At 49.2% G+C, this 22,628-nt stretch overlaps 1 protein-coding gene across 2 annotated transcripts in view; it reads left to right on the top strand.

Annotated features, from left to right (window-relative positions):
* Nucleotides 1–22,628, top strand: part of LOC110503425 (neprilysin-like) — a 181,203-nt gene that overhangs the window by 48,416 nt on the left and 110,159 nt on the right. The window lies entirely within an intron of this gene.

Here is a 22,628-nt window from a genome sequence, read left to right as displayed (position 1 = left end):
CAGCTGATGTAAGAAGGGCTATATAAATACATTTGACTGATTGATTGACTAGGAATGAGCATCTTGTTAGCTCCATCTTGACAGTGGATTTACAGGAAGGGTCCCCCTTAGACCTGGAAGGTGGGGGCTGTGAGGTCTGTGTGTGTGTGTGTGTGTGTGTGTGTGTGTGTGTGTGTGTGTGTGTGTGTGTGTGTGTGTGTGTGTCAGTGGTGAGTTACATGTTCCACGTTACCTTCTGCAGATTTTTGAGAAGGCCAGAGGAATCCTGAGCAGGTTGACCAAGTGGAAGGGCAGAGGGGGTTGTCTGACATTTATGGTCTGTTAATAAGGATCGTACCCTTTTTTTAAAACATTTTCTCCTAAAATGACATACCCAAATCTAACTACCTGTAACTCAGGACCTGAAGAAAGGATATGCATATTATTGATACTATTTTAAATGAAACAAATTGAAGTTTCTGGAAATGTGAAATTTATTTATGAGAATATAACACATTAGATCTGGTAAGAGATGATAAAAAGATTAAAACATGCTTTTAAAAATATTTTTCTATCATCTTTGAAATGCAAGAGAAATGTCATACTTTCAGATAGGAGTCTAGGTGTCACGCCCTGGTCTTAGTATTTTGTGTTTTCTTTCTTTATTTGGTCAGGCCAGGGTGTGACATGGGTTTTTTCTGTGGTGTGTTTTGTCTTGGGGTTTTCGTACGTATTGGGATTGTGGCTTAGTGGGGTTTTCTAGCAAAGTCTATGGCTGTCTGGAGTGGTTCTCAATCAGAGGCAGGTGTTTATCGTTGTCTCTGATTGTGAACCATATTTAGGCAGCCATATTCTGTGAGTGTTTCGTGGGTGATTGTTCCTGTCTCTGTGTTAGTTTGCACCAGTTTAGGCTGTTTCGGTTTTCACTTTACATTTATTGTTTTTGTGTTGATTGTGTTTCATCTTCATTAAACATGTATCTAAATAACCACGCCGCATTTTGGTCCGACTCTCCTTCACCGCAAGAAAACCGTAACACTAGGTGTAATTTAGATTTTGGCCACCAGATGGTAGCAGTTTGTGTGCAAAGTTTCAGACTGATCCAGTGAAGAATTACATTACTGCACAATATTTTCTGTTAAGTCTACCAGGAGTTTGCCCAAATGTGCTGAATTGGTCAATTGATACATTTTCAACTATAGAGAACATACAAAAATGTTATGGTAATACATTTTTTTAGTTTACACTCACCCAGAAATGTCATACATGATGGATCATTAGCTTATACAATAACGTTCAGATATCTACTTGGTCGGACATGGTGGGTGTGGAGCCAGATACAACATTGGGGTCAAACTTTAGTCCCCAATTCCTACATTTTAACATAAAAATTGATTTTATCAAACAAAACTATGCAACATTTGTTCTCTGGGACCCTCAGGATGACAAATCAGAGTAAGATTACTGAATGTAAGTACATTATTTACCTTCAAAGGTGAATGTATCAAACCAGATGCCGTGATTAAAGTTGTTTTTATCATGCCATCAAACCAGAGCATGGTATTGTTTCACTGTAATAGCTACTGCTAATAGCTACTGCTAATTAAAAATAATTTAAGCTTTCTGCCCATATAAGACATGTCTATGTCCCGGAAAGTTGGCTGCTGTTTACAACGTCATTCTAGTCGAATTAGCGTACCTTAGAAACGACCGTCCCGGTTTACAAACACCCATCCTATAGAGGTTAAAGGGACCCTACAGTGTAGAACATTTACCATCTGTGAAAGAGACCCTATCTGTGAAAGAGACCCTGTCTGTTAAAGAGACCCTATCTGTCAAAGAGATCCTACAGTGCACGTGATGAAAATCCTAGATATTCTTCATCCAAGATGAGTCTGAATAATGGTAGACAGATTTACAGTGCCTTGCGAAAGTATTCGCCCCCCTTGAACTTTGCGACCTTTTGCCACATTTCAGGCTTCAAACATAAAGATATAAAACTGTATTTTTTTGTGAAGAATCAACAACAAGTGGGACACAATCATGAATGGAACGACATTTATTGGATATTTCAAACTTTTTTAACAAATCAAAAACTGAAAAATTGGGCGTGCAAAATTATTCAGCCCCTTTACTTTCAGTGCAGCAAACTCTCTCCAAAGTTCAGTGAGGATCTCTGAATGATCCAATGTTGACCTAAATGACTAATGATGATAAATACAATCCACCTGTGTGTAATCAAGTCTCCGTATAAATGTACCTGCACTGTGATAGTCTCAGAGGTCCGTTAAAAGCGCAGAGAGCATCATGAAGAACAAGGAACACACCAGGCAGGTCCGAGATACTGTTGTGAAGAAGTTTAAAGCCGGATTTGGATACAAAAAGATTTCCCAAGCTTTAAACATCCCAAGGAGCACTGTGCAAGCGATGAAATGGAAGGAGTATCAGACCACTGCAAATCTACCAAGACCTGACCGTCCCTCTAAACTTTCAGCTCATACAAGGAGAAGACTGATCAGAGATGCAGCCAAGAGGCCCATGATCACTCTGGATGAACTGCAGAGATCTACAGCTGAGGTGGGAGACTCTGTCCATAGGACAACAATCAGTCGTATATTGCACAAATCTGGCCTTTATGGAAGAGTGGCAAGAAGAATGCCATTTCTTAAAGATATCCATAAAAAGTGTTGTTTAAGGTTTGCCACAAGCCACCTGGGAGACACACCAAACATGTGGAAGAAGGTGCTCTGGTCAGATGAAACCAAAATTGAACTTTTTGGCAACAATGCAAAACATTATGTTTGGCGTAAAAGCAACACAGCTCATCACACTGAACACACCATCCCCACTGTCAAACATGGTGGTGGCAGCATCATGGTTTGGGCCTGCTTTTCTTCAGCAGGGACAGGGAAGATGGTTAAAATTGATGGGAAGATGGATGGAGCCAAATACAGGACCATTCTGGAAGAAAACCTGATGGAGTCTGCAAAAGACCTGAGACTGGGACGGAGATTTGTCTTCCAACAAGACAATGATCCAAAACATAAAGCAAAATCTACAATGGAATGGTTCAAAAATAAACATATCCAGGTGTTAGAATGGCCAAGTCAAAGTCCAGACCTGAATCCAATCGAGAATCTGTGGAAAGAACTGAAAACTGCTGTTCACAAATGCTCTCCATCCAACCTCACTGAGCTCGAGCTGTTTTGCAAGGAGGAATGGGAAAAAATGTCAGTCTCTCGAGTCTCTCGATGTGCAAAACTGATAGAGACATACCCCAAGCGACTTACAGCTGTAATCACAGCAAACAACAACGCTACAAAGTATTAACTTAAGGGGGCTGAATAATTTTGCACGCCCAATTTTTCAGTTTTTGATTTGTTAAAAAAGTTTGAAATATCCAATAAATGTCGTTCCACTTCATGATTGTGTCCCACTTGTTGTTGATTCTTCACAAAAAAATACAGTTTTATATATTTATGTTTGAAGCCTGAAATGTGGCAAAAGGTCGCAAAGTTCAAGGGGGCCGAATACTTTCGCAAGGCACCGTATATGGATGGAAATATGAAAGACTCTCTCAGTCCTCTATTTTAGCTTCTTTTACAGTCGACCTCTCCCTCACTTTCTCTCCCTCTTCCACTTTCTATCCCCTCAATCACTCTCTGGATCACCCCTTTATCTTTCATTCTGTCTCTCCACCTCTTCTCCTCCACTTCTTCTCCTCCTCTGTCCTCTGTTATATTGTCTTCTCCTCCACTTCTCCTCCACCTCTTCTCCTCCTCCTCTCTGCTCTGTTATATTCTGTTCTCCTTCACTTCTTCTCCTCTTCCTCTCTCCTCCTCCTCTATCTCTTGACATCTCAAGTGCCTGTCGTGAACTTGTTATGGATTTTTAAACCGTACTATAATTATCAGTAGAGTATACTTGGGGGGGTCCTAATTTGTCTGATTGAATAGGCATGATTGTCCACAGCCGAAGCCTGATTTTAAAAGGTGTCTGAGTGTTTGATTCTCCGGTTTCTGTCTTTGATTGCTGTATTTCTATCAGTCTCCACTTTCTCTATCAGATGTCATTATCACTAGAACAATGCTGTCAGGAGAAAAGCCCACCCTGGTAACAGATGGGTATACAATGTTCCTGCGAATACCAGTCAAGGTTAAGACTGCACTATCCAGTCAGTCAGGCTCTATATTTCTGGAGTATCCAGTCAGTCAGGCTCTATGTTCCTGCACTATCCAGTCAGTCAGGCTCTATGTTCCTGGAGTATCCAGTCAGTCAGGCTCCATGGTTCTAAATATCCAGTCAGTCAGGCTCTATGGTCCTGGAGTATCCAGTCAGTCAGGCTCTATGGTCCTGGAGTATCCAGTCAGTCAGGCTCTATGGTCCTGGAGTATCCAGTCAGTTAGGCTCTATGTTCCTGGAGTATCCAGTCAGTCAGGCTCTATGTTCCTGGAGTATCCAGTCAGTCAGGCTCTATGTTCCTGGAGTATCCAGTCAGTCAGGCTCTATGTTCCTGGAGTATCCAGTCAGTTAGGCTCTATGTTCCTGGGGTATCCAGTCAGTCAGGCTCTATGTTCCTGGAGTATCCAGTCAGTCAGGCTCTATGGTCCTGGAGTATCCAGTCAGTCAGGCTCTATGGTCCCGGAGTATCCAGTCAGTCAGGCTCTATGGTCCTGGAGTATCCAGTCAGTCAGGCTCTGTGTTCCTGGAGTATCTAGTCAGTCAGGCTCCATGGTTCTGAGTATCCAGTCAGTCAGGCTCTATGTTCCTGGAGTATCCAGTCAGTCAGGCTCTATGTTCCTGGAGTATCCAGTCAGTTAGGCTCTATGTTCCTGGGGTATCCAGTCAGTCAGGCTCTATGGTCCTGGAGTATCCAGTCAGTCAGGCTCTGTGTTCCTGGAGTATCCAGTCAGTCAGGCTCTATGGTCCTGGAGTATCCAGTTAGTCAGGCTCTGTGTTCCTGGAGTATCCAGTCAGTCAGGCTCTGTGTTCCTGGAGTATCCAGTCAGTCAGGCTCTATGGTCCTGGAGTATCCAGTCAGTCAGGCTCTATGGTCCCGGAGTATCCAGTCAGTCAGGCTCTATAGTCCTGGAGTATCTAGTCAGTCAGGCTCTATGGTCCTGGAGTATCTAGTCAGTCAGGCTCTATGGTCCTGGAGTATCCAGTCAGTCAGGCTCTATGGTCCTGGAGTATCCAGTCAGTCAGGCTCTGTGTTCCTGGAGTATCTAGTCAGTCAGGCTCTATTGTCCTGGAGTATCCAGTCAGTCAGGCTCTATGGTCCTGGAGTATCCAGTCAGTCAGGCTCTGTGGTCCCGGAGTATCCAGTCAGTCAGGCTCTATGGTCCTGGAGTATCCAGTCAGTCAGGCTCTGGGTTCCTGGAGTATCTAGTCAGTCAGGCTCTGTGTTCCTGGAGTATCCAGTCAGTCAGGCTCTATGGTCCTGGAGTATCCAGTCAGTCAGGCTCTGTGTTCCTGGAGTATCTAGTCAGTCAGGCTCTGTGTTCCTGGAGTATCCAGTCAGTCAGGCTCTATGGTCCTGGAGTATCTAGTCAGTCAGGCTCTGTGTTCCTGGAGTATCCAGTCAGTCAGGCTCTATGGTCCTGGAGTATCCAGTCAGTCAGGCTCTATGGTCCTGCAGTATCCAGTCAGTCAGGCTCTATGTTCCTGGAGTATCCAGTCAGTCAGGCTCTATGGTCCTGGAGTATCCAGTCAGTCAGGCTCTGTGTTCCTGGAGTATCCAGTCAGTCAGGCTCTGTGTTCCTGGAGTATCCAGTCAGTCAGGCTCTATGGTCCTGGAGTATCCAGTCAGTCAGGCTCTATGGTCCTGGAGTATCCAGTCAGTCAGGCTCTATGTTCCTGGAGTATCTAGTCAGTCAGGCTCTATGGTCCTGGAGTATCCAGTCAGTCAGGCTCTGTGTTCCTGGAGTATCTAGTCAGTCAGGCTCCATGGTTCTGAGTATCCAGTCAGTCAGGCTCTATGGTCCTGGAGTATCCAGTCAGTCAGGCTCTATGGTCCTGGAGTATCCAGTCAGTCAGGCTCTATGTTCCTGGAGTATCTAGTCAGTCAGGCTCTATGGTCCTGGAGTATCCAGTCAGTCAGGCTCTGTGTTCCTGGAGTATCTAGTCAGTCAGGCTCCATGGTTCTGAGTATCCAGTCAGTCAGGCTCTATGGTCCTGGAGTATCCAGTCAGTCAGGCTCTATGGTCCTGGAGTATCCAGTCAGTCAGGCTCTATGTTCCTGGAGTATCTAGTCAGTCAGGCTCTATGGTCCTGGAGTATCCAGTCAGTCAGGCTCTGTGTTCCTGGAGTATCTAGTCAGTCAGGCTCCATGGTTCTGAGTATCCAGTCAGTCAGGCTCTATGGTCCTGGAGTATCCAGTCAGTCAGGCTCTATGGTCCTGGAGTATCCAGTCAGTCAGGCTCTATGTTCCTGGAGTATCTAGTCAGTCAGGCTCTATGGTCCTGGAGTATCCAGTCAGTCAGGCTCTGTGTTCCTGGAGTATCTAGTCAGTCAGGCTCCATGGTTCTGAGTATCCAGTCAGTCAGGCTCTATGGTCCTGGAGTATCCAGTCAGTCAGGCTCTATGGTCCTGGAGTATCCAGTCAGTCAGGCTCTATGTTCCTGGAGTATCTAGTCAGTCAGGCTCTATGGTCCTGGAGTATCCAGTCAGTCAGGCTCTGTGTTCCTGGAGTATCTAGTCAGTCAGGCTCCATGGTTCTGAGTATCCAGTCAGTCAGGCTCTATGGTCCTGGAGTATCCAGTCAGTCAGGCTCTGTGTTCCTGGAGTATCCAGTCAGTCAGGCTCTGTGTTCCTGGAGTATCTAGTCAGTCAGGCTCTGTGTTCCTGGAGTATCCAGTCAGTCAGGCTCTATGTTCCTGGAGTATCCAGTCAGTCAGGCTCTATGGTCCTGGAGTATCCAGTCAGTCAGGCTCTGTGTTCCTGGAGTATCCAGTCAGTCAGTCTCTATGGTCCTGGAGTATCTAGTCAGTCAGGCTCTGTGTTCCTGGAGTATCCAGTCAGTCATGCTCTGTGTTCCTGGAGTATCTAGTCAGTCAGGCTCTATGGTCCTGGAGTATCCAGTCAGTCAGGCTCTATGGTCCTGGAGTATCCAGTCAGTCAGGCTCTATGGTCCTGGAGTATCCAGTCAGTCAGGTTCTGTGTTCCTGGAGTATCTAGTCAGTCAGGCTCTGTGTTCCTGGAGTATCTAGTCAGTCAGGCTCTGTGTTCCTGGAGTATCCAGTCAGTCAGGCTCTATGGTCCTGGAGTATCTAGTCAGTCAGGCTCTGTGTTCCTGGAGTATCCAGTCAGTCAGGCTCTGTGTTCCTGGAGTATCCAGTCAGTCAGGCTCTATGTTCCTGGAGTATCTAGTCAGTCAGGCTCTATGGTCCTGGAGTATCCAGTCAGTCAGGCTCTGTGTTCCTGGAGTATCTAGTCAGTCAGGCTCTATGTTCCTGGAGTATCTAGTCAGTCAGGCTCTGTGTTCCTGGAGTATCCAGTCAGTCAGGCTCTGTGTTCCTGGAGTATCCAGTCAGTCAGGCTCTATGGTCCTGGAGTATCTAGTCAGTCAGGCTCTATGGTCCTGGAGTATCCAGTCAGTCAGGCTCTGTGTTCCTGGAGTATCCAGTCAGTCAGGCTCTATGGTCCTGGAGTATCCAGTCAGTCAGGCTCTGTGTTCCTGGAGTATCTAGTCAGTCAGGCTCTGTGTTCCTGGAGTATCTAGTCAGTCAGGCTCTATGGTCCTGGAGTATCCAGTCAGTCAGGCTCTATGGTCCCGGAGTATCCAGTCAGTCAGGCTCTATGGTCCTGGAGTATCCAGTCAGTCAGGCTCTGTGTTCCTGGAGTATCTAGTCAGTCAGGCTCTATGGTCCTGGAGTATCTAGTCAGTCAGGCTCTGTGTTCCTGGAGTATCTAGTCAGTCAGGCTCTATGGTCCTGGAGTATCTAGTCAGTCAGGCTCTATGGTCCTGGAGTATCCAGTCAGTCAGGCTCTATGGTCCTGGAGTATCCAGTCAGTCAGGCTCTGTGTTCCTGGAGTATCCAGTCAGTCAGGCTCTATGTTCCTGGAGTATCCAGTCAGTCAGGCTCTATGGTCCTGGGGTATCCAGTCAGTCAGGCTCTATGTTCTTGGAGTATCCAGTCAGTCAGGCTCTATGTTCCTGGAGTATCCAGTCAGTCAGGCTCTATGGTCCTGGAGTATCCAGTCAGTCAGGCTCTGTGTTCCCGGAGTATCCAGTCAGTCAGGCTCTATGGTCCTGGAGTATCCAGTCAGTCAGGCTCTATGGTCCTGGAGTATCCAGTCAGTCAGGCTCTGTGTTCCTGGAGTATCTAGTCAGTCAGGCTCTGTGTTCCTGGAGTATCTAGTCAGTCAGGCTCTATGTTCCTGGAGTATCCAGTCAGTCAGGCTCTATGGTCCTGGAGTATCCAGTCAGTCAGGCTCTATGTTCCTGGAGTATCCAGTCAGTCAGGCTCTATGGTCCTGGAGTATCCAGTCAGTCAGGCTCTGTGTTCCTGGAGTATCTAGTCAGTCAGGCTCTGTGTTCCTGGAGTATCCAGTCAGTCAGGCTCTATGGTCCTGGAGTATCCAGTCAGTCAGGCTCTATGGTCCTGGAGTATCCAGTCAGTCAGGCTCTATGTTCCTGGAGTATCTAGTCAGTCAGGCTCTATGGTCCTGGAGTATCCAGTCAGTCAGGCTCTGTGTTCCTGGAGTATCTAGTCAGTCAGGCTCCATGGTTCTGAGTATCCAGTCAGTCAGGCTCTATGGTCCTGGAGTATCCAGTCAGTCAGGCTCTGTGTTCCTGGAGTATCCAGTCAGTCAGGCTCTGTGTTCCTGGAGTATCTAGTCAGTCAGGCTCTGTGTTCCTGGAGTATCCAGTCAGTCAGGCTCTATGTTCCTGGAGTATCCAGTCAGTCAGGCTCTATGGTCCTGGAGTATCCAGTCAGTCAGGCTCTGTGTTCCTGGAGTATCCAGTCAGTCAGGCTCTATGGTCCTGGAGTATCTAGTCAGTCAGGCTCTGTGTTCCTGGAGTATCCAGTCAGTCATGCTCTGTGTTCCTGGAGTATCTAGTCAGTCAGGCTCTATGGTCCTGGAGTATCCAGTCAGTCAGGCTCTATGGTCCTGGAGTATCCAGTCAGTCAGGCTCTATGGTCCTGGAGTATCCAGTCAGTCAGGCTCTGTGTTCCTGGAGTATCTAGTCAGTCAGGCTCTGTGTTCCTGGAGTATCTAGTCAGTCAGGCTCTGTGTTCCTGGAGTATCCAGTCAGTCAGGCTCTATGGTCCTGGAGTATCTAGTCAGTCAGGCTCTGTGTTCCTGGAGTATCTAGTCAGTCAGGCTCTATGGTCCTGGAGTATCCAGTCAGTTAGGCTCTATGGTCCTGGAGTATCCAGTCAGTCAGGCTCTATGGTCCTGGAGTATCTAGTCAGTCAGGCTCTGTGTTCCTGGAGTATCTAGTCAGTCAGGCTCTGTGTTCCTGGAGTATCTAGTCAGTCAGGCTCTATGGTCCTGGAGTATCCAGTCAGTCAGGCTCTATGGTCCTGGAGTATCTAGTCAGTCAGGCTCTGTGTTCCTGGAGTATCTAGTCAGTCAGGCTCTGTGTTCCTGGAGTATCCAGTCAGTCAGGCTCTATGGTCCTGGAATATCCAGTCAGTCAGGCTCTGTGTTCCTGGAGTATCCAGTCAGTCAGGCTCTGTGTTCCTGGAGTATCCAGTCAGTCAGGCTCTATGGTCCTGGAGTATCTAGTCAGTCAGGCTCTATGGTCCTGGAGTATCCAGTCAGTCAGGCTCTGTGTTCCTGGAGTATCCAGTCAGTCAGGCTCTGTGTTCCTGGAGTATCTAGTCAGTCAGGCTCTGTGTTCCTGGAGTATCTAGTCAGTCAGGCTCTATGGTCCTGGAGTATCCAGTCAGTTAGGCTCTATGGTCCTGGAGTATCCAGTCAGTCAGGCTCTGTGTTCCTGGAGTATCCAGTCAGTCAGGCTCTGTGTTCCTGGAGTATCCAGTCAGTCAGGCTCTATGTTCCTGGAGTATCTAGTCAGTCAGGCTCTATGGTCCTGGAGTATCCAGTCAGTCAGGCTCTGTGTTCCTGGAGTATCTAGTCAGTCAGGCTCTATGTTCCTGGAGTATCTAGTCAGTCAGGCTCTGTGTTCCTGGAGTATCCAGTCAGTCAGGCTCTGTGTTCCTGGAGTATCCAGTCAGTCAGGCTCTATGGTCCTGGAGTATCTAGTCAGTCAGGCTCTATGGTCCTGGAGTATCCAGTCAGTCAGGCTCTGTGTTCCTGGAGTATCCAGTCAGTCAGGCTGTATGGTCCTGGAGTATCCAGTCAGTCAGGCTCTGTGTTCCTGGAGTATCTAGTCAGTCAGGCTCTGTGTTCCTGGAGTATCTAGTCAGTCAGGCTCTATGGTCCTGGAGTATCCAGTCAGTCAGGCTCTATGGTCCCGGAGTATCCAGTCAGTCAGGCTCTATGGTCCTGGAGTATCCAGTCAGTCAGGCTCTGTGTTCCTGGAGTATCTAGTCAGTCAGGCTCTATGGTCCTGGAGTATCTAGTCAGTCAGGCTCTGTATTCCTGGAGTATCTAGTCAGTCAGGCTCTATGGTCCTGGAGTATCTAGTCAGTCAGGCTCTATGGTCCTGGAGTATCCAGTCAGTCAGGCTCTATGGTCCTGGAGTATCCAGTCAGTCAGGCTCTGTGTTCCTGGAGTATCCAGTCAGTCAGGCTCTATGTTCCTGGAGTATCCAGTCAGTCAGGCTCTATGGTCCTGGGGTATCCAGTCAGTCAGGCTCTATGTTCCTGGAGTATCCAGTCAGTCAGGCTCTATGTTCCTGGAGTATCCAGTCAGTCAGGCTCTATGGTCCTGGAGTATCCAGTCAGTCAGGCTCTGTGTTCCCGGAGTATCCAGTCAGTCAGGCTCTATGGTCCTGGAGTATCCAGTCAGTCAGGCTCTATGGTCCTGGAGTATCCAGTCAGTCAGGCTCTGTGTTCCTGGAGTATCTAGTCAGTCAGGCTCTGTGTTCCTGGAGTATCTAGTCAGTCAGGCTCTATGTTCCTGGAGTATCCAGTCAGTCAGGCTCTATGGTCCTGGAGTATCCAGTCAGTCAGGCTCTATGTTCCTGGAGTATCCAGTCAGTCAGGCTCTATGGTCCTGGAGTATCCAGTCAGTCAGGCTCTGTGTTCCTGGAGTATCTAGTCAGTCAGGCTCTGTGTTCCTGGAGTATCCAGTCAGTCAGGCTCTATGGTCCTGGAGTATCCAGTCAGTCAGGCTCTATGGTCCTGGAGTATCCAGTCAGTCAGGCTCTGTGTTCCTGGAGTATCTAGTCAGTCAGGCTCTATTGTCCTGGAGTATCCAGTCAGTCAGGCTCTATGGTCCTGGAGTATCCAGTCAGTCAGGCTCTGTGGTCCCGGAGTATCCAGTCAGTCAGGCTCTATGGTCCTGGAGTATCCAGTCAGTCAGGCTCTGTGTTCCTGGAGTATCTAGTCAGTCAGGCTCTGTGTTCCTGGAGTATCCAGTCAGTCAGGCTCTATGGTCCTGGAGTATCCAGTCAGTCAGGCTCTGTGTTCCTGGAGTATCTAGTCAGTCAGGCTCTGTGTTCCTGGAGTATCCAGTCAGTCAGGCTCTATGATCCTGGAGTATCTAGTCAGTCAGGCTCTGTGTTCCTGGAGTATCCAGTCAGTCAGGCTCTATGGTCCTGGAGTATCCAGTCAGTCAGGCTCTATGGTCCTGCAGTATCCAGTCAGTCAGGCTCTATGTTCCTGGAGTATCCAGTCAGTCAGGCTCTATGGTCCTGGAGTATCCAGTCAGTCAGGCTCTGTGTTCCTGGAGTATCCAGTCAGTCAGGCTCTGTGTTCCTGGAGTATCCAGTCAGTCAGGCTCTATGGTCCTGGAGTATCCAGTCAGTCAGGCTCTATGGTCCTGGAGTATCCAGTCAGTCAGGCTCTATGTTCCTGGAGTATCTAGTCAGTCAGGCTCTATGGTCCTGGAGTATCCAGTCAGTCAGGCTCTGTGTTCCTGGAGTATCTAGTCAGTCAGGCTCCATGGTTCTGAGTATCCAGTCAGTCAGGCTCTATGGTCCTGGAGTATCCAGTCAGTCAGGCTCTGTGTTCCTGGAGTATCCAGTCAGTCAGGCTCTGTGTTCCTGGAGTATCTAGTCAGTCAGGCTCTGTGTTCCTGGAGTATCCAGTCAGTCAGGCTCTATGTTCCTGGAGTATCCAGTCAGTCAGGCTCTATGGTCCTGGAGTATCCAGTCAGTCAGGCTCTGTGTTCCTGGAGTATCCAGTCAGTCAGGCTCTATGGTCCTGGAGTATCTAGTCAGTCAGGCTCTGTGTTCCTGGAGTATCCAGTCAGTCATGCTCTGTGTTCCTGGAGTATCTAGTCAGTCAGGCTCTATGGTCCTGGAGTATCCAGTCAGTCAGGCTCTATGGTCCTGGAGTATCCAGTCAGTCAGGCTCTATGGTCCTGGAGTATCCAGTCAGTCAGGCTCTGTGTTCCTGGAGTATCTAGTCAGTCAGGCTCTGTGTTCCTGGAGTATCTAGTCAGTCAGGCTCTGTGTTCCTGGAGTATCCAGTCAGTCAGGCTCTATGGTCCTGGAGTATCTAGTCAGTCAGGCTCTGTGTTCCTGGAGTATCCAGTCAGTCAGGCTCTGTGTTCCTGGAGTTTCCAGTCAGTCAGGCTCTATGTTCCTGGAGTATCTAGTCAGTCAGGCTCTATGGTCCTGGAGTATCCAGTCAGTCAGGCTCTGTGTTCCTGGAGTATCTAGTCAGTCAGGCTCTATGTTCCTGGAGTATCTAGTCAGTCAGGCTCTGTGTTCCTGGAGTATCCAGTCAGTCAGGCTCTGTGTTCCTGGAGTATCCAGTCAGTCAGGCTCTATGGTCCTGGAGTATCTAGTCAGTCAGGCTCTATGGTCCTGGAGTATCCAGTCAGTCAGGCTCTGTGTTCCTGGAGTATCTAGTCAGTCAGGCTCTGTGTTCCTGGAGTATCTAGTCAGTCAGGCTCTATGGTCCTGGAGTATCCAGTCAGTTAGGCTCTATGGTCCTGGAGTATCCAGTCAGTCAGGCTCTGTGTTCCTGGAGTATCCAGTCAGTCAGGCTCTATGTTCCTAGAGTATCCAGTCAGTCAGGCTCTATGTTCCTGGAGTATCCAGTCAGTCAGGCTCTGTGTTCCTGGAGTATCTAGTCAGTCAGGCTCTATGTTCCTGGATTATCCAGTCAGTTAGGCTCTATGGTCCTGGAGTATCCAGTCAGTTAGGCTCTATGGTCCTGGAGTATCCAGTCAGTCAGGCTCTATGTTCCTGGAGTATCCAGTCAGTCATGCTCTATGTTCCTGGAGTATCCAATCAGTCAGGCTCTGTGTTCCTGGAGTATCCAGTCAGTCAGGCTCTATGGTCCTGGAGTATCCAGTCAGTCAGGCTCTATGGTCCTGGAGTATCTAGTCAGTCAGGCTCTGTGTTCCTGGAGTATCTAGTCAGTCAGGCTCTGTGTTCCTGGAGTATCTAGTCAGTCAGGCTCTATGGTCCTGGAGTATCCAGTCAGTCAGGCTCTATGGTCCTGGAGTATCTAGTCAGTCAGGCTCTGTGTTCCTGGAGTATCTAGTCAGTCAGGCTCTGTGTTCCTGGAGTATCCAGTCAGTCAGGCTCTATGGTCCTGGAATATCTAGTCAGTCAGGCTCTGTGTTCCTGGAGTATCTAGTCAGTCAGGCTCTGTGTTCCTGGAGTATCCAGTCAGTCAGGCTCTATGGTCCTGGAGTATCTAGTCAGTCAGGCTCTGTGTTCCTGGAGTATCCAGTCAGTCAGGCTCTATGGTCCTGGAGTATCTAGTCAGTCAGGCTCTGTGTTCCTGGAGTATCTAGTCAGTCAGGCTCTGTGTTCCTGGAGTATCTAGTCAGTCAGGCTCTGTGTTCCTGGAGTATCCAGTCAGTCAGGCTCTATGTTCCTGGAGTATCTAGTCAGTCAGGCTCTATGTTCCTGGAGTATCCAGTCAGTCAGGCTCTGTGGTCCTGGAGTATCTAGTCAGTCAGGCTCTGTGTTCCTGGAGTATCCAGTCAGTCAGGCTCTATGTTCCTGGAGTATCTAGTCAGTCAGGCTCTATGTTCCTGGAGTATCCAGTCAGTCAGGCTCTGTGGTCCTGGAGTATCTAGTCAGTCAGGCTCTGTGTTCCTGGAGTATCCAGTCAGTCAGGCTCTGTGTTCCTGGAGTATCCAGTCAGTCAGGCTCTATGTTCCTGGAGTATCCAGTCAGTCAGGCTCTGTGTTCCTGGAGTATCCAGTCAGTCAGGCTCTGTGTTCCTGGAGTATCCAGTCAGTCAGGCTCTATGGTCCTGGAGTATCTAGTCAGTCAGGCTCTATGGTCCTGGAGTATCCAGTCAGTCAGGCTCTGTGTTCCTGGAGTATCCAGTCAGTCAGGCTCTATGGTCCTGGAGTATCCAGTCAGTCAGGCTCTGTGTTCCTGGAGTATCTAGTCAGTCAGGCTCTGTGTTCCTGGAGTATCTAGTCAGTCAGGCTCTATGGTCCTGGAGTATCCAGTCAGTTAGGCTCTATGGTCCTGGAGTATCCAGTCAGTCAGGCTCTGTGTTCCTGGAGTATCCAGTCAGTCAGGCTCTATGTTCCTGGAGTATCCAGTCAGTCAGGCTCTATGTTCCTGGAGTATCCAGTCAGTCAGGCTCTGTGTTCCTGGAGTATCTAGTCAGTCAGGCTCTATGTTCCTGGAGTATCCAGTCAGTTAGGCTCTATGGTCCTGGATTATCCAGTCAGTTAGGCTCTATGGTCTTGGAGTATCCAGTCAGTCAGGCTCTATGTTCCTGGAGTATCCAGTCAGTCAGGCTCTATGTTCCTGGAGTATCCAGTCAGTCAGGTTATGTGTTCCTGGAGTATCCAGTCAGTCAGGCTCTATGGTCCTGGAGTATCCAGTCAGTCAGGCTCTATGGTCCTGGAGTATCTAGTCAGTCAGGCTCTGTGTTCCTGGAGTATCTAGTGAGTCAGGCTCTGTGTTCCTGGAGTATCTAGTCAGTCAGGCTCTGTGTTCCTGGAGTATCCAGTCAGTCAGGCTCTATGGTCCTGGAGTATCTAGTCAGTCAGGCAATGTGTTCCTGGAGTATCTAGTCAGTCAGGCTCTGTGTTCCTGGAGTATCTAGTCAGTCAGGCTCTATGGTCCTGGAGTATCCAGTCAGTCAGGCTCTATGGTCCTGGGGTATCTAGTCAGTCAGGCTCTATGGTCCTGGAGTATCCAGTCAGTCAGGCTCTATGTTCCTGGAGTATCTAGTCAGTCAGGCTCTATGTTCCTGGAGTATCCAGTCAGTCAGGCTCTATGGTCCTGGAGTATCTAGTCAGTCAGGCTCTGTGTTCCTGGAGTATCTAGTCAGTCAGGCTCTGTGTTCCTGGAGTATCTAGTCAGTCAGGCTCTGTGTTCCTTGAGTATCTAGTCAGTCAGGCTCTATGGTCCTGGAGTATCCAGTCAGTCAGGCTCTATGTTCCTGGAGTATCCAGTCAGTCAGGCTCTGTGTTCCTGGAGTATCTAGTCAGTCAGGCTCTATGTTCCTGGATTATCCAGTCAGTTAGGCTCTATGGTCCTGGAGTATCCAGTCAGTTAGGCTCTATGGTCCTGGAGTATCCAGTCAGTCAGGCTCTATGTTCCTGGAGTATCCAGTCAGTCAGGCTCTATGTTCCTGGAGTATCCAGTCAGTCAGGCTCTGTGTTCCTGGAGTATCCAGTCAGTCAGGCTCTATGGTCCTGGAGTATCCAGTCAGTCAGGCTCTATGGTCCTGGAGTATCTAGTCAGTCAGGCTCTGTGTTCCTGCAGTATCTAGTCAGTCAGGCTCTGTGTTCCTGGAGTATCCAGTCAGTCAGGCTCTATGGTCCTGGAGTATCTAGTCAGTCAGGCTCTGTGTTCCTGGAGTATCCAGTCAGTCAGGCTCTATGGTCCTGGAGTATCTAGTCAGTCAGGCTCTGTGTTCCTGGAGTATCTAGTCAGTCAGGCTCTGTGTTCCTGGAGTATCTAGTCAGTCAGGCTCTATTGTCCTGGAGTATCCAGTCAGTCAGGCTCTATGGTCCTGGGGTATCTAGTCAGTCAGGCTCTATGGTCCTGGAGTATCCAGTCAGTCAGGCTCTATGTTCCTGGAGTATCTAGTCAGTCAGGCTCTATGTTCCTGGAGTATCCAGTCAGTCAGGCTCTATGGTCCTGGAGTATCTAGTCAGTCAGGCTCTGTGTTCCTGGAGTATCTAGTCAGTCAGGCTCTGTGTTCCTGGAGTATCTAGTCAGTCAGGCTCTATGGTCCTGGAGTATCCAGTCAGTTAGGCTCTATGGTCCTGGAGTATCCAGTCAGTCAGGCTCTGTGTTCCTGGAGTATCCAGTCAGTCAGGCTCTATGTTCCTGGAGTATCCAGTCAGTCAGGCTCTATGTTCCTGGAGTATCCATTCAGTCAGGCTCTGTGTTCCTGGAGTATCTAGTCAGTCAGGCTCTATGTTCCTGGAGTATCCAGTCAGTTAGGCTCTATGGTCCTGGATTATCCAGTCAGTTAGGCTCTATGGTCCTGGAGTATCCAGTCAGTCAGGCTCTATGTTCCTGGAGTATCCAGTCAGTCAGGCTCTATGTTCCTGGAGTATCCAGTCAGTCAGGCTCTGTGTTCCTGGAGTATCCAGTCAGTCAGGCTCTATGGTCCTGGAGTATCCAGTCAGTCAGGCTCTATGGTCCTGGAGTATCTAGTCAGTCAGGCTCTGTGTTCCTGGAGTATCTAGTCAGTCAGGCTCTGTGTTCCTGGAGTATCTAGTCAGTCAGGCTCTATGGTCCTGGAGTATCCAGTCAGTCAGGCTCTATGGTCCTGGAGTATCTAGTCAGTCAGGCTCTGTGTTCCTGGAGTATCTAGTCAGTCAGGCTCTGTGTTCCTGGAGTATCCAGTCAGTCAGGCTCTATGGTCCTGGAGTATCTAGTCAGTCAGGCAATGTGTTCCTGGAGTATCTAGTCAGTCAGGCTCTGTGTTCCTGGAGTATCCAGTCAGTCAGGCTCTATGGTCCTGGAGTATCTAGTCAGTCAGGCTCTGTGTTCCTGGAGTATCCAGTCAGTCAGGCTCTATGGTCCTGGAGTATCTAGTCAGTCAGGCTCTGTGTTCCTGGAGTATCTAGTCAGTCAGGCTCTGTGTTCCTGGAGTATCTAGTCAGTCAGGCTCTATGGTCCTGGAGTATCCAGTCAGTCAGGCTCTATGGTCCTGGGGTATCTAGTCAGTCAGGCTCTATGGTCCTGGAGTATCCAGTCAGTCAGGCTCTATGTTCCTGGAGTATCTAGTCAGTCAGGCTCTATGTTCCTGGAGTATCCAGTCAGTCAGGCTCTATGGTCCTGGAGTATCTAGTCAGTCAGGCTCTGTGTTCCTGGAGTATCTAGTCAGTCAGGCTCTGTGTTCCTGGAGTATCTAGTCAGTCAGGCTCTATGGTCCTGGAGTATCCAGTCAGTCAGGCTCTATGGTCCTGGGGTATCCAGTCAGTCAGGCTCTGTGTTCCTGGAGTATCTAGTCAGTCAGGCTCTATGTTCCTGGAGTATCCAGTCAGTCAGGCTCTATGTTCCTGGAGTATCCAGTCAGTCAGGCTCTATGGTCCTGGGGTATCTAGTCAGTCAGGCTCTGTGTTCCTGGAGTATCCAGTCAGTCAGGCTCTATGTTCCTGGAGTATCTAGTCAGTCAGGCTCTATGTTCCTGGAGTATCCAGTCAGTCAGGCTCTGTGGTCCTGGAGTATCTAGTCAGTCAGGCTCTGTGTTCCTGGAGTATCCAGTCAGCCAGGCTCTGTGGTCCTGGAGTATCCAGTCAGTCAGGCTCTGTGTTCCTGGCGTATCCAGTCAGTCAGGCTCTATGTTCCTGGAGTATCCAGTCAGTCAGGCTCTATGGTCCTGGGGTATCTAGTCAGTCAGGCTCTATGGTCCTGGAGTATCCAGTCAGTCAGGCTCTATGGTCCTGGGGTATCTAGTCAGTCAGGCTCTATGGTCCTGGAGTATCCAGTCAGTCAGGCTCTATGGTCCTGGGGTATCTAGTCAGTCAGGCTCTGTGTTCCTGGAGTATCCAGTCAGTCAGGCTCTATGGTCCTGGGGTATCTAGTCAGTCAGGCTCTGTGGTCCTGGAGTATCTAGTCAGTCAGGCTCTATGTTCCTGGAGTATCCAGTCAGTCAGTCTCTATGGTCCTGGAGTATCCAGTCAGTCAGGCTCTATGTTCCTGGAGTATCTAGTCAGTCAGGCTCTATGTTCCTGGAGTATCTAGTCAGTCAGGCTCTATGTTCCTGGAGTATCTAGTCAGTCAGGCTCTATGGTCCTGGAGTATCTAGTCAGTCGGGCTCTATGTTCCTGGAGTATCTAGTCAGTCAGGCTCTATGTTCCTGGAGTATCTAGTCAGTCAGGCTCTATGGTCCTGGAGTATCCAGTCAGTCAGGCTCTATGGTCCTGGAGTATCTAGTCAGTCAGGCTCTGTGTTCCTGGAGTATCTAGTCAGTCAGGCTCTGTGTTCCTGGAGTATCCAGTCAGTCAGGCTCTATGGTCCTGGAATATCTAGTCAGTCAGGCTCTGTGTTCCTGGAGTATCTAGTCAGTCAGGCTCTGTGTTCCTGGAGTATCCAGTCAGTCAGGCTCTATGGTCCTGGAGTATCTAGTCAGTCAGGCTCTGTGTTCCTGGAGTATCCAGTCAGTCAGGCTCTATGGTCCTGGAGTATCTAGTCAGTCAGGCTCTGTGTTCCTGGAGTATCTAGTCAGTCAGGCTCTATGGTCCTGGAGTATCTAGTCAGTCAGGCTCTGTGTTCCTGGAGTATCTAGTCAGTCAGGCTCTATGTTCCTGGCGTATCCAGTCAGTCAGGCTCTATGTTCCTGGAGTATCCAGTCAGTCAGGCTCTATGGTCCTGGGGTATCTAGTCAGTCAGGCTCTATGGTCCTGGAGTATCCAGTCAGTCAGGCTCTATGGTCCTGGGGTATCTAGTCAGTCAGGCTCTATGGTCCTGGAGTATCCAGCCAGTCAGGCTCTATGGTCCTGGGGTATCTAGTCAGTCAGGCTCTGTGTTCCTGGAGTATCCAGTCAGTCAGGCTCTATGGTCCTGGGGTATCTAGTCAGTCAGGCTCTGTGGTCCTGGAGTATCTAGTCAGTCAGGCTCTATGTTCCTGGAGTATCCAGTCAGTCAGTCTCTATGGTCCTGGAGTATCCAGTCAGTCAGGCTCTATGTTCCTGGAGTATCTAGTCAGTCAGGCTCTATGTTCCTGGAGTATCTAGTCAGTCAGGCTCTATGTTCCTGGAGTATCTAGTCAGTCAGGCTCTATGGTCCTGGAGTATCTAGTCAGTCGGGCTCTATGTTCCTGGAGTATCTAGTCAGTCAGGCTCTATGTTCCTGGAGTATCTAGTCAGTCAGGCTCTATGGTCCTGGAGTATCCAGTCAGTCAGGCTCTATGGTCCTGGAGTATCTAGTCAGTCAGGCAATGTGTTCCTGGAGTATCCAGTCAGTCAGGCTCTATGGTCCTGGGGTATCTAGTCAGTCAGGCTCTATGGTCCTGGAGTATCCAGTCAGTCAGGCTCTATGGTCCTGGAGTATCTAGTCAGTCAGGCAATGTGTTCCTGGAGTATCTAGTCAGTCAGGCTCTGTGTTCCTGGAGTATCCAGTCAGTCAGGCTCTATGTTCCTGGAGTATCTAGTCAGTCAGGCTCTATGTTCCTGGAGTATCCAGTCAGTCAGGCTCTATGGTCCTGGAGTATCTAGTCAGTCAGGCTCTGTGTTCCTGGAGTATCTAGTCAGTCAGGCTCTGTGTTCCTGGAGTATCTAGTCAGTCAGGCTCTATGGTCCTGGAGTATCCAGTCAGTCAGGCTCTATGGTCCTGGGGTATCCAGTCAGTCAGGCTCTGTGTTCCTGGAGTATCTAGTCAGTCAGGCTCTATGTTCCTGGAGTATCCAGTCAGTCAGGCTCTATGTTCCTGGAGTATCCAGTCAGTCAGGCTCTATGGTCCTGGGGTATCTAGTCAGTCAGGCTCTGTGTTCCTGGAGTATCCAGTCAGTCAGGCTCTATGTTCCTGGAGTATCTAGTCAGTCAGGCTCTATGTTCCTGGAGTATCCAGTCAGTCAGGCTCTGTGGTCCTGGAGTATCTAGTCAGTCAGGCTCTGTGTTCCTGGAGTATCCAGTCAGCCAGGCTCTGTGGTCCTGGAGTATCCAGTCAGTCAGGCTCTGTGTTCCTGGCGTATCCAGTCAGTCAGGCTCTATGTTCCTGGAGTATCCAGTCAGTCAGGCTCTATGGTCCTGGGGTATCTAGTCAGTCAGGCTCTATGGTCCTGGAGTATCCAGTCAGTCAGGCTCTATGGTCCTGGGGTATCTAGTCAGTCAGGCTCTATGGTCCTGGAGTATCCAGTCAGTCAGGCTCTATGGTCCTGGGGTATCTAGTCAGTCAGGCTCTGTGTTCCTGGAGTATCCAGTCAGTCAGGCTCTATGGTCCTGGGGTATCTAGTCAGTCAGGCTCTGTGGTCCTGGAGTATCTAGTCAGTCAGGCTCTATGTTCCTGGAGTATCCAGTCAGTCAGTCTCTATGGTCCTGGAGTATCCAGTCAGTCAGGCTCTATGTTCCTGGAGTATCTAGTCAGTCAGGCTCTATGTTCCTGGAGTATCTAGTCAGTCAGGCTCTATGTTCCTGGAGTATCTAGTCAGTCAGGCTCTATGGTCCTGGAGTATCTAGTCAGTCGGGCTCTATGTTCCTGGAGTATCTAGTCAGTCAGGCTCTATGTTCCTGGAGTATCTAGTCAGTCAGGCTCTATGGTCCTGGAGTATCCAGTCAGTCAGGCTCTATGGTCCTGGAGTATCTAGTCAGTCAGGCTCTGTGTTCCTGGAGTATCTAGTCAGTCAGGCTCTGTGTTCCTGGAGTATCCAGTCAGTCAGGCTCTATGGTCCTGGAATATCTAGTCAGTCAGGCTCTGTGTTCCTGGAGTATCTAGTCAGTCAGGCTCTGTGTTCCTGGAGTATCCAGTCAGTCAGGCTCTATGGTCCTGGAGTATCTAGTCAGTCAGGCTCTGTGTTCCTGGAGTATCCAGTCAGTCAGGCTCTATGGTCCTGGAGTATCTAGTCAGTCAGGCTCTGTGTTCCTGGAGTATCTAGTCAGTCAGGCTCTATGGTCCTGGAGTATCTAGTCAGTCAGGCTCTGTGTTCCTGGAGTATCTAGTCAGTCAGGCTCTATGTTCCTGGCGTATCCAGTCAGTCAGGCTCTATGTTCCTGGAGTATCCAGTCAGTCAGGCTCTATGGTCCTGGGGTATCTAGTCAGTCAGGCTCTATGGTCCTGGAGTATCCAGTCAGTCAGGCTCTATGGTCCTGGGGTATCTAGTCAGTCAGGCTCTATGGTCCTGGAGTATCCAGCCAGTCAGGCTCTATGGTCCTGGGGTATCTAGTCAGTCAGGCTCTGTGTTCCTGGAGTATCCAGTCAGTCAGGCTCTATGGTCCTGGGGTATCTAGTCAGTCAGGCTCTGTGGTCCTGGAGTATCTAGTCAGTCAGGCTCTATGTTCCTGGAGTATCCAGTCAGTCAGTCTCTATGGTCCTGGAGTATCCAGTCAGTCAGGCTCTATGTTCCTGGAGTATCTAGTCAGTCAGGCTCTATGTTCCTGGAGTATCTAGTCAGTCAGGCTCTATGTTCCTGGAGTATCTAGTCAGTCAGGCTCTATGGTCCTGGAGTATCTAGTCAGTCGGGCTCTATGTTCCTGGAGTATCTAGTCAGTCAGGCTCTATGTTCCTGGAGTATCTAGTCAGTCAGGCTCTATGGTCCTGGAGTATCCAGTCAGTCAGGCTCTATGGTCCTGGAGTATCTAGTCAGTCAGGCTCTGTGTTCCTGGAGTATCTAGTCAGTCAGGCTCTGTGTTCCTGGAGTATCCAGTCAGTCGGGCTCTATGGTCCTGGAATATCTAGTCAGTCAGGCTCTGTGTTCCTGGAGTATCTAGTCAGTCAGGCTCTGTGTTCCTGGAGTATCCAGTCAGTCAGGCTCTATGGTCCTGGAGTATCTAGTCAGTCAGGCTCTGTGTTCCTGGAGTATCCAGTCAGTCAGGCTCTATGGTCCTGGAGTATCTAGTCAGTCAGGCTCTGTGTTCCTGGAGTATCTAGTCAGTCAGGCTCTGTGTTCCTGGAGTATCTAGTCAGTCAGGCTCTATTGTCCTGGAGTATCCAGTCAGTCAGGCTCTATGGTCCTGGGGTATCTAGTCAGTCAGGCTCTATGGTCCTGGAGTATCCAGTCAGTCAGGCTCTATGTTCCTGGAGTATCTAGTCAGTCAGGCTCTATGTTCCTGGAGTATCCAGTCAGTCAGGCTCTATGGTCCTGGAGTATCTAGTCAGTCAGGCTCTGTGTTCCTGGAGTATCTAGTCAGTCAGGCTCTGTGTTCCTGGAGTATCTAGTCAGTCAGGCTCTATGGTCCTGGAGTATCCAGTCAGTTAGGCTCTATGGTCCTGGAGTATCCAGTCAGTCAGGCTCTGTGTTCCTGGAGTATCCAGTCAGTCAGGCTCTATGTTCCTGGAGTATCCAGTCAGTCAGGCTCTATGTTCCTGGAGTATCCATTCAGTCAGTCTCTGTGTTCCTGGAGTATCTAGTCAGTCAGGCTCTATGTTCCTGGAGTATCCAGTCAGTTAGGCTCTATGGTCCTGGATTATCCAGTCAGTTAGGCTCTACGGTCCTGGAGTATCCAGTCAGTCAGGCTCTATGTTC

The sequence above is a fragment of the Oncorhynchus mykiss genome, chromosome 24 (assembly GCF_013265735.2).
Source record: "Oncorhynchus mykiss isolate Arlee chromosome 24, USDA_OmykA_1.1, whole genome shotgun sequence".
NCBI lineage: Eukaryota > Metazoa > Chordata > Actinopteri > Salmoniformes > Salmonidae > Oncorhynchus > Oncorhynchus mykiss.
Note: the sequence above shows the minus strand (reverse complement) of the source record. Positions and strands in the feature narration are given on the sequence as shown.